Consider the following 12,261-nt stretch of genomic DNA (forward strand, 5'->3'; position numbering starts at 1 on the left):
ACAAAAGAAAAAAACAAAAGTCAATATGCAACAAGTTTTTGTAGACACCCTGTACTTGTAAAGATAATTACTGCCAGGATGTATCGTGTGACATTTGTTTCAGTATCTTGATACAGATTAGTCACAGTACAGTACCATTGCTGAAACTTCACTCTTGCCGTTAAAATAACGGTTCGTCACGTTAAACACAACTCGAAGCAAATAACAGGAACATTTTCCTCTGGAACGTCAAGAAAAGAGAAGTGAGACGAGGGAACTGGCGTAATAGCCTGATCTCATGCGTAGATAACAGCGCGTTACTGCGTGACCTTTGGAAAAGCTCAGCTGATTTGGGTCAGAGATCGAATGTGATTTTTCACGGGCGAGAAAATCCAGTTGAAAACAAAACTGTGGTTCTCTCAAGCTTAAAGCGTTTGTTTAATGATCTCGTTTCTTTCTTTTGGCCAATACTCTGAAGACGAAGAAAGATGGTGCACATTTCCCAAGGCAGGTAGATAACAGGTGGGTCATGCATACACTCCAAGGTGGATAGCATAGCAGGTGAGTGAATTATGTTAGAAAAATTACGGCAAGTAATTTCTGAATAGTTTTCTGATATCAGATTTCGAAGGGTATTTGGAAAGTATGTAGTTGCAATATTCGCTAATGAGCTGCAGAGAAATTAAGAAATTATTTAAGTTAACTTATCTTCATACTTAAAACCGATAACTGTGTTTTTAGCGTAAATTAAAGGGGTTAAGTTGGAAAGAAGAAATTTCATATGAAAGTATTCGTATGAAATTAGGAAAAGATATTAGTTTACATTTAGCAAACACGTACAAAATTAACTAAATATATCCCAGTAAAAGCTGTTATAACAACCGGTAAGTTTGAGTCGAATCTAGGCTTTTTGCACAAGTATACTTTAGAGATTTTTTTCTAGAAAATACAAAAGAGATACGCAAGAGAAATTTTCTGTCTAAAAATAAAATGATTCGCATATCCAATATAAGTACATCTGAATGCTTTCTTTCCAAAATGGATATCCATTTATATTTTGGATATCTAACAGATATTTACTCTACATAACGTCGTCGCCTTGCAATCAAGGTGTCCCGGGTTCAATACCTGGTGGACGCACATAGTGGTTCGGGTCCCACTTTAAACTGTAGGTCCAATCCCGATTATCCTTACTGTGCATAAAGTGGACTTAAAACAGAAACAATTCTTAAAAACAATTCTTAAGTAGATATTACAGAAATATTTTAATCCCGAAGTGCATTAGATTAGGCACAGATTGAGATTAAGGAGAGTTGCTGGAAGAGGGGGGAGAGGGAGGCTCAGCCTCAAGCCTCTAACTGCAAAGGGTTCTCTACTGAGAAGGAGAAAGGGTTTTGAAGATGGGTGATTTTTTTTTTATATATAGAATGAGACGGTAATGTGAAGAAGTAGATTTTGGCAAGGAAATTAATTTGGCATTTATTTAAAAAGAAAGCAAAATCATTGAAGGAACATTGAAGATTGCTATGCACAGTACGACAACAATTACTGCATTTTTACAGACTACCTGCGGGATAACGTAGACAAGACATAAAGAATTGTTTTGTAGTAGTTTTAAATATATGAGTTCAGATCTGAGTAAGCACAATTATCTTATTCAACCAGGAAAGAGCTGCTAACTGAATGCCAATCACGATTCCAACTTGTATGGAAATGCCGTTTTGAAGTTCTTCTAGGGTGGTCGGGATGGCAACACACCAGCCAGAAGTTGCAGTGGAAAGCTCATGTTTGCAGCTTGTGCGAAGGATGAGGGGAGGAACAAAACAAAAACATTGGATGCATGATGTATTTATGAAGAGGAGAAATTATCACCTTTATTTTTTCCTCCTCGTTTTCTCACACGGCAACACTGTAAACGAAAGCTCTGCACCTACGGCCATAGGCGGCTGGGTAGAATTGCGTTGGTGCCACATAATGGGAAAAGCAAAGCGAGAGCGGGACAAAAGTCGCTGATTCCCGAGCACTGTGTGGCAACGTCAACCGGGCTGCGTTGCCTAGTTCGAGCGCCAGACAGACCTCTCTCCGGGGCATTTTTGTGTCATCCCCGACCTTTCGAGGAAATACTGTCAGTTGGTATCGTACTCTACAACTCTACTAGGAGATCTTTCATTCTCTTAAACCTCCGAACTCACGGGGCTGTGCTCCGATGTGGCAACAGCGCGAACTTCTGCCACCCGCCTAATTTCATGGCCGTGCGTTTAGGCTACTCTGAGAAATGCCTGCACATCGCAATTAAACTTCACTTTGAAACTGGAAGAGGTGAAAAGGACTATTCTTATAGCATTCACTTCTATCACAGTCGCCAAAAGGGACTGTGAGGGGTGACCGTTTTTGAGTCACCCAAATGTCAACCCCACTTCGGTAAATGTATTTGTTCAGCTCAACGAGGCTCTGGCGCCTGAACCCACAGCCAGTGTAATCCTCTATAGGGTTGCGTGTTGTCCTGTTTTCTGTCCTTGTATGAGGTGAGTGCCCCTTTACAGCCTCAGGTTACAACCCATGTAACAGTGGCCTATATTGAGTCCAATATCTGAGCTATCTCACTATGTCACGTGGTCCTAAGCTATGAATAGAAATACATTTACCAACTCGTAAGAAATCAGGTTTCCAACTCATAGGAAATCAGGTTGCCAACTCATACGAAATCAGGTTGGCAACTCATAGGAAATCAGGTTGCCAACGTATAGGAAATCAGGTTGCCAACTCATACGAAATCAGGTTGCCAACTCATAGGAAATCGGTTGCCAACTCATACGAAATCAGGTTGCCAACTCATAGGAAATCACGTTGCCAACTCATAGGAAATCGGGTTGCCAACTCATAGGAAATCACGTTGCCAACTCATAGGAAATCAGGTTGCCAACTCATACGAAATCAGGTTGCCAACTCATAGGAAATCACGTTGCCAACTCATAGGAAATCAGGTTGCCAACTCATACGAAATCAAGTTTCCAACTCATACGAAATCAGTTTGCCAACTCATAGGAAATCAGGTTGCCAACTCATAGGAAATCACGTTGCCAACTCATAGGAAATCAGGTTGCCAACTCATACGACATCAGGTTGCCAACTCATAGGAAATCACGTTGCCAACTCATAGGAAATCAGGTTGCCAACTCATACGAAATCAGGTTGCCAACTCATACGAAATCAGGTTGCCAACTCATAGGAAATCACGTTGCCAACTCATAGGAAATCAGGTTGCCAACTCATACGAAATCAAGTTTCCAACTCATACGAAATCAGGTTGCCAACTCATAGGAAATCACGTTGCCAACTCATAGGAAATCAGGTTGCCAACTCATACGAAATCAGGTTGCCAACTCGCAGATAGCCCAGCTAGCCTAGAATATACGCTCCTGCCAGGTAAAGATATTTCAGTCCTCAGACGAAGATATTGATTTTTGTCATGGTAAGGTATTTCGCCGCGTATGACGGGAATAAGTGGCCTAAGTGCTGACACACCAGCTGAAAAATAAGTTGAGGTCGGTTACTCTTTTAAAGCAACGACTTCCACGCTCAACCATGTCCACGCTGGTCTCTTCTTGGGCCAGAGACGCAACTTCGCAATCAGCCATCCTAGTTGGAGATTGGATTCTGAAAAATTAATCCTCCTCCAAAAACACAATTTCGCGCCCCGGGACAGAAGACTTGGCGTCGGGACCATGCGATTTGAAACGACGCCAAAAAATCTCTCAGAAGAAGGTCAGTGTTCCACGATCAATCAGATGACTACGGCCTCTTCTTCTGAGGGAAAAAAGAAGCCAAAGATCCAGAACGGTTCGAGTGGTGCCTGGAAAAGGAAGGAGATAAGATAATCTTCATTTGTTCTCTGTTCAAAGATTTCCAGGATGATAATCCTTTTCCTTGTGCAGGTGATGAATGAGGCATAGTTTCATAGATTGGTGGTACCTAACGGGATTCGAAGAGGGACTCAATATTAAGGTGTCAACTAGCAAGTAATTGGAAACTTAGCAGTAGTCAAGCGATTTGCTCGAACTAGCCCACTAAAGAAACAAAATATCGTGTTCAGGATTTGGGAATGCTGAGCTTGTAGGAAAGGGTGGTAAAGTTTTCAGGGTACAAATGATTTACCCCCTTGTCATTTAGGTACATACTCAACATCCATCCCTATCGTCCGTATTCTCTTTCTCTCTTCTTACCTTTGTTCCTTCTATTTCTTCTCTCAATCTCATTCTTTCCCTGTGTTGTTTCCTTCTTGTCTTTCTCTGTCTTTGCTATCTTATCTCTCTTTTTCTGTTCTGTGTTACTTCTTCATGTCATTTTCCCTGTCTTGCTATCTTATCTCTCTCTTTCTGTCCTGTGTTACTTCTTCATGTCTTTTTCCCTGTCTTGCTATATCTCTCTCTTTCTGTTCTGTTGCTTCTTCATGTCTTTTTCCCTGTCTTGCTTCTTTTATGCCTTTCTCTCTCACTCTTTCCCTGTCTTGCTTATTTCCCTGTCTTTCTCCGTCTTGCTTCTTTGTATATTTCTCTCTTTCTCTCTCTCTCTCTGTCTCTGTTGTAATATAGTTCTCTTCCTTACCTTACTCTCTCTATTCCACTCGTTCTGTTTCTTTCTCTCTGCCCCTCACTTCTTTCCTTTCATTCTTCTTTTATTACTATTCCTTTCTTTCATTCGCCACTACCTTTCATACATTTTCCTTTAAAAGTTTCATATGGAGGCAGTTAACCATGACACAACAATTTCTCACTTCCTGAAGGGGAAATTGTTGCAACTACCCGCAGTGCAACGCGCCGACATTTCTACATATCCACAGATCACTCGAAACAACCTACCAATCCCCCAGACCAGGTTTACAGCGTAATACGAGAACACAGAGAACAAAAGGAGAGCAATTTTGCAAGTGGAAACTTTTTTTATTCTTCCTTTCCCTGCCTAGCCCGACCAGTGTTTTTTGCACGCCTGCACCTGCCCGTGTTCTTCCAGCGGGTGTTAAAAATAACACGTCCCCTTATGACACACCGTCTCCCTCCACGCAACAACTGAGAGGCGGGGAGGAGGGGAAGTCTATGCCAGCCTTTTAGAATGACGCAAAAACACAGAACAATAACCCTGCCCGCAGGATAAATTCATGATTGCCAACGAAGGGAGGGGGTGTTCCGAACTTTCGAGACACTTCCCCCCCTTTGCGCATAAACAGAAAGAATGCAGGGTGTTTAAAAAGTACCCTTGCCAAATCCGAATGGTTTTTAAAGCCTTAATGTCTCCTTTTAAGTCGTCTTTCATCTGTTTTGTTAGTAGAAGCGTAAGTGATGTGTACAGAAACAATAATAAGTGCTTGTAAGTGATTAGTTTTGAGCTTTTGATTTTACAATTAAAGTCTCAAAGCACTTTTGCTCGTGTCTGTACATTCTTGCAACAAGTTTTATTGGGTAAAAATGACACTGTGTTCGAAAATGTAGAAACTTGATTTGATTCTTGTTTTAAGTCCACTTTATGCACATAAGGCTAATCGCGACTGGACCTACAATTTAAACTGGGATCCTCTACCGGGTATCGATCCCGGGACATCTTAATTACAAGTCGACGACGTTATCACTACGACATCGGGGAGGACCCGGAAATGGAACGTATGCGCCGCTGACTGTACTATATATTACTATAATGGCAGAAAAGCGCATTGGATTCAAAAATAGAGTCGATACTTTCTTATAGTAAATGGCATTAGATTTATTTATTGGGATTGTTTCCTTTATTATTTTAATTCTATGCATTTTGGTTGTAGTTGATTTTTTCTTTACTTTGCTTGAACGTAGGATTTTAGGGTATATTGAGATTCGAAAAGGACCTAATTCGTCAAAAATTAGTTTTGCTATTAAATTTTTGAAATCGTTGAAATTTAGTATATTGACTCGAAAATCATAATTTTCTCGTGACTCGAACAATCAACCTCGTTGTTACGTCACCATCAGGCTACCTTAACGAGTTCATCTTTTGTCACCCTGGCCCATAGGATAGCGTTGAGAAATAGGCCTTTTTCTATTTTCCCGCCAAAATTAACGGTTTTCAAACGGGCGTTTGTGATATTTTTCAGCCCATTGGTGATGCAATTAGGTTATTTACTAAGGAACAGACATTGCCTACTTTAAGAAATTATTATACTTATTATATGTCTCCAGTTTTTAGATAATTTTTATCTTTACTTGTTTGGGTTGTTTTCCCTTATCATACTTTCATAAGTCAACCATCCAACCTTTTGCATGCGGTAACTGAAATATTTCTTTTAGCTTTATTATACAGAATGTTTAAGAAATTTCTTAAGCCTAATTTTGAAAATGGTAAGAGTTTTCTGCATTATGAAACCTAAACTTGCTTAGTTTACCACTAAGAGCAAGTTTTTACCTCCAGAATGTCAATTGTGAGAGAGAAAAGGATACAAAAAATTATTGTACTGGCATAATTCGAAGTTATGTAATTTTTTCGACATATAGTATTGGTTGGAAACACTGAAGCAATCAGGATTTCGTCAATTAAATATTCAAATCTCGTTACGTTTTCTACTTCTGCCAAATCATTCCCGAATATTTCCAAAAACATATTTTTATTATTTTACTTCACTTTCGAACAATAATTCCTTGTAGTAGGACACTAGAAACTTGTCTGCCTCATCCAGTTAACAACAAAGCAAACACAATATATACAAAACACGTGCAGCTAATTTGTATCCAGTTTAAAGATACCAAAATATTATAATTTACAGGTTAAGCTGCCATTAACATTTTTGTCATTTTTTACAATACGATACGCTTTGCCATCTAGTGACCGATTTTGTAAACCCCAAACTGCACGATGTGCACGATGCCCGTAAAAATCACATTAAGCTTCGCATGAAAGGGACATTAACAACAGTACCACCTCACCAATCATCAGTTACGCCAGTAAAAGTACACGAGCGGACGAAATATGGCAGAGCAGTAACCGTAATAAATGACATTCTCTTGACGCACCAGCACGGAATCACCTTTAGGGTGAATTATTGTCATACATTGTGCTTTCAAACTAGACTAAAAGGATAGAAAAGAGAGAGAGACGAGGTTGGATCAGGTGAAAACTGAAATCCAGTCATTCATCGGAAAGCATCAGTGGTGCCAACTTTTAAATGGGTTGAACTTGGAGATTTGTTTTTATAATTTTATCCATGCTTAGAATTTATCCTGAAATGCCTTCGTTGTTCCTCAGCCTGAAAATGTAGGCTTTAATGTTTAAAAATCGTTTCATGCCGTTTCTGAAAGGAATACATGAATTGTGGCCATTTTTTCCCCCTATTTCAGTCGAAAGTGCAATTTCGCACATAACTGCTTTTTGAGTGCAGTGGGAGAAGATAGGGAGAAGTAAAGAGGGGAGAAAGAATGAAACACAAAAATAAAGTTATAGAAACATTACAGAAACAGAAAATGAAAGAAAGAAGCTATATATAAAGAAAGAAAATAGGAAGACAGAGGAAGGGGTGAGGAAAAAGGTAGAACATGGAGAGAAAAGAAGAAAATATACAAAAGTGATAAAGCGAGAATAAAATTGGAAATGGGAGGATGAATTGGACTAGGGAGGAAGGGAGAGAGAGAGAGAGAGAGAGAGAGAAAAGGGTGATTAGATTCAGAGAAAGACAGAAAAGGAGAGGAAGAGGACAGAGAAAGAGAAGAAATAGGGAAAGAAACAGCCACAGAGAAAAATATAGAATAAGAAAAAGATAGTGATAAAGCGAGAAGAAAAAATAGAAGGATGAAGATAGGGTGGAAGGATTGATAGCTATTATAAAAAGGAAAATTAAGATAATTAATCACATAGCTATTTTTTCTTCAGGGTGTGACTCTAGAGCAGTAGTTCTCAACCTTTGTGAGCTTGCAGCCCGGCGAATTTGATTTTTAAAAGTCGATGCCCTATCACAACAATTTTATTCGTAAATACTTAAATTAATATGTACCTTTGGAATTTAATATTAATAAATAAATTGTTCGATTATGTCTATTTTTCTGTTACCGCAATAAAATCCAGAAGGAAAGGCCATCTTTCCAGGTGGTTGCCAGCTCGGGCTGCAATTCGCGAACTTCAGGAGAATCTCTCGCGGCCCGGTATCCAGCCGTGGACGGCGGTTGAGACACACTGCTCTAGGGGATTTGTCTTGACGCCTGCAACTAAGCTGATGATGAAAAGGCGTCGCGAGATTAAGAAAAGAAACACTCTCTATCGCTTTTATATTTTGTATCCGTCCTCGCTTCCCTCAAGGGCAATAAGATTTCAGATCCAAAGACAACAATACGGCGAAAATATATACAACACAAAATTTAAACAATACCACAGCACTTTTGTTCTTTGGAAGAGAAAAAACAAGGAATTTTCCACGGCGCCAAACACCCGTTGCTGAGTCTCGAATGACAAATCTGGTAGGAATTGAAAAACCACAGCAATATTTTCTTACTTCGCACCCTGTGGATTTCCACATTCGGGGATTTCCCTCTGGCGGGAGATTACAGGAGCGACGACGGATCCGGGGGAAACGAGGAAAAAATTCGCTACAGCTTTCGTTCCCATCCATCGTCTAGCCTTGGAATAAAACTCCTTTCAGCTCACAACGCGAGAATATGTGCGATATTCTTCCCGGAAGTTAGACAGTTCTTACGATTCAGTTGACGCAGAAAAATAACTCTTTGCAGCGAACGGCGTATGCATTGTGGGGGCTGGTGCGAATGAGGGCTTCCATAAGCAAGATTGAAAACTTGAGAGGGTGGTTTAGTGTATTTATTACACGGAAGCAGACACAGAAGAATTCAGAATGCAATATTATTGGAAATGCCTGTATAAAACTAGGGAGAAGGATATTGATAGAGAAATAAAAACGCAGACGGAGAAGAAGAGCTGCACAGAGAGGGAGAGAAAGAAATAAAGAATAAATGAAGGAAAAAGAGAGAATGAGAGAGAAAGAAAGAGAGATGCAGAGAAAGAGAGAGTGATAGAAATAATGAAAGAAAGAGGCAGAGAAAGAAAGAATGAATGAATGGTAGAAAGAGATAGAGAGAAAGTGTGAAACAAGAACACAGAGAAAAAGAGGACAGAGAATAAGGAAGACATATAGAAGGGGAGGAAAGAAACATGCAGAGAGAGAAAAAGAATGAAAGAGTGAGAGAGAGAAAATGTGAAACAAAACACAGAGAAAAATAGGACAGAGAAAAGGGAAACAGGGGAGGAAAGAGAAATACAGAGAGAGAGAGAGAGAGAGAGAGAGATAAATTAATAGGGAGAGAGAGAGAAAGTGAGAGGAAATATGGAGAGGGTGAGAAAGATAAAATCCAGGCTTAATTAGAAAAGGAAAGAATATACTTGTGTGCGGAAATAGATAACTAAGTACCCTCTATCGTCTAGGATAGGAATGATGATACTTATGTACGAAAACCTATATCCAGCATTGGGTGACATTCTTGGACACCCTCCCCCCCCCCCCAAATAGCAGTTACAGCACCAGAAAACAAATAATATCGGTAACGGAGGAGGTGGGGGATATTTTGTGGGGAGCGATCACATTGTATACACCACTATGCCACAAACAATGCATTTTAGAGCTAAAATGATACTTACTTATCTAGACTTACTTGTTTGTTGGGGTGCGGAATAGGGGGGGGGGTGGCGGATCGAAAGAGGGAGTTGGTTGTTTCTTCTTCCAATTGGTTGGCCCTCTCTTCCCCCATTTTAACCAAACGTGAAAGAGGTGAAAAATAGGGAGGCAAACACACAAATTATGCTGTGCTTGGCCACTCGCCAAAGTACATTTGCAGTCTACCAGCCATGACACAGCACAGCAGATATTTTTTTTCCTTCTGTTCTCTCTGTTTTATTTTTTTCCCGCTTTCCTTTCTTCTGATCACGGTCAAGTTATCTTGCAGGCAATTTTGTGTTACGTAAAAAAAGGTCTTGCCGTCAAATTAAACGCTGCTAAAGCAACCGCGCTGGTGTGGAAAGATAAACATGGAAATGAAGAACAAAAACGTCCACCAGAGGACTCTGCTTGCGTCATGCCATGAAAGATAGTGCACTGCAGCATCTGAGCAAGGTTACAATTTGAATATGTTGGATAATCGATGCTCTAAATCTACTTAATTATCAGTAATATAAGATATTACTCCCAAGAAGAGCAGCGCTTATTAAATTAACAACTATTTTTAACTCTAGCATCGAAAAAGTGTGCAATCAGATTGATCTAAATCAAGTATTATGAGGTATCGAACAGAATAGCTCAGAATCTATTGATATTACTTCAAATCCTTGCTGGATCGCGCACGGTGCCATAGACCGGGTTCTTAAAATATGTTCAATAAATGGTCTAAAATGTCAAACCCTCAATTATTACGATTAGATCTTTTCCTCCAACAGCTAAGATTCTATAAAACTATAAGAAGGCACTCAGTCGGGCACGAATCGGCAGACTGGATTTTCTGTAAGACGTAGGTACGCCTATAGTCGCACATGGACTCAGACAGCAAGGAGCATCAACGCCCCCCCCCCCCCCCCCGATCGGCTCGAAGATCTTGACTGACACTGAAAACAAAATCGTGGTGTATTAATGTGATCGCTCACATAATTCCTTTAGAAACTCAGCTAGACAGAGGAAGGGTGTTGACAAAACAATAATTGATAAATGAAGACGTTAAAACAACACACACCCAGACCGTGCGCAACCAATGCAGGGTTAGCGTATGTCATCGATATGCCAGCGAAGGTTCCGTGTTACAATTCGGCCCTGGACGGTGTCAACCCCAAACTTCCGGTCTTGACCCAGCATCGTGAGTACAATTGGGGAGCCATTTCAAAGCAATGGTTGCGGAAACTGGTCTGAGAGCCAGAAAACAGCGGCAATGGAACATGATGCAATGAAAGCCGGTTGCCAGGATAGGGCCTTCTAAGAGATTATAAGCCACTTTCTTCGAAGAGATTTATTGTCTCTGGGATCTGATCCCCCACTTCGATTCGTTCATGTCTGGATGCGGTACTCGACTAAAATTCACCGCTTAGCAATTTTGGGATCTGAGTGCTTTTACATTGGCATATTCAGAACTTTTCTTTTGGAGGGGGGGAGGGGCTTCTGCTCAGTGGCAGAGCGCCTCCCCAATGGCGTAGTAATAACATTGTTGCTATGAAAAATCAAGGGGTCCCGGGTTCGATACCCGATCGAAGCATATAGTGGCTCGGATTCTACTTTAAACTGCAGGTCCGGTCCCGATTATCCTAAAGTGGCATAAAGTGGACTTAAAAGAACAACTCACACAAACTCAGTGGCGGCGATAAAGGCCCCACGGTGTGGGGATGAGGGAGTTAGTATTAGTATCACAGTAATTAAGATCCTTTGTTCCATAATGTGAAGAGCATACAAAATCCCCCTTCCTTAATAAAGGATTTCTATTTCTCGAGTGTCAAACAAATGCTTGCTGACCTCCGTGGCAGAGTGGTTAGCGCTAATCCTGGCCTGAGCATGTGTGTTCTTTGTGAGTGTCCCTTCATCGGGAATTGAATTATCCAGAATTTTCCATCTTGGAGGATATAAGTGTACATTTAGACCCAAAATTACCATAAATTGGGACTTTTTGAAAAATTTTAGGGGGTGTTGAGGAATTTTTGGGGGTGTCTTGGATAAACCACTCCTCTTCATTAGTTTCATCGCTTATCCTAGCGATTAGATAAGTGTGGCAGAAAAGATAAGTTTGAGTTTTAAGTAGGCTAATCGGGACTAGACCTACAGTTTAAAGTGGGTTCCGAACCACTATGTGTCTCCACTGGGTATCGAACCCGGGACGCCTTGCTTACAAGCCGACGTCGTTACCGCTACGCCACCGGGAAGGCCTAAACAAACGATGTAAAATAAAACGAAACAAGCAATTAATCTTATAATTTTATGACTATTATCTTTTTGGACTCATAAATAAGAAGAATAACGCTATTTCATAAAATAAGAAGAAATGTAAATCACTTACCAGCATCTCGGAGAAAGATGTTCTATTTCCAGTCATGTCACATTTCACGACCAAACGACGCTGACAAGACAGATGCAGTTCACGTCCCGCGCCACCAGGTGGAAGCACGCGAGTTCGTTGTTTCCGAACGCCACAGGCAGAAATTAATTTGTCCCCAAGCACAAAAACGTGATCACGCTTTTCGATCCTGACACCGCTCGCCGACGGCTTCCATTCCCGCCACGGCCAGCATCCGAACTCT

General features: G+C 40.7%; 1 protein-coding gene across 1 annotated transcript in view; it reads right to left on the reverse strand.

Moving 5' to 3' along the window:
- The window catches only part of LOC145991070 (hexosaminidase D-like), a 113,330-nt gene extending 101,069 nt beyond the window's left edge, over positions 1–12,261 (reverse strand). Inside the window, exon 1 of the mRNA XM_083126791.1 lies at positions 12,021–12,261. The gene's annotated coding sequence lies outside the window, so the exon portion shown is untranslated. The remainder of the gene's footprint in view (positions 1–12,020) is intronic.

The sequence above is a fragment of the Lepisma saccharinum genome, chromosome 8 (assembly GCF_977018435.1).
Source record: "Lepisma saccharinum chromosome 8, izLepSacc3.1, whole genome shotgun sequence".
In the NCBI taxonomy this organism is placed as follows: Eukaryota; Metazoa; Arthropoda; class Insecta; order Zygentoma; family Lepismatidae; genus Lepisma; species Lepisma saccharinum.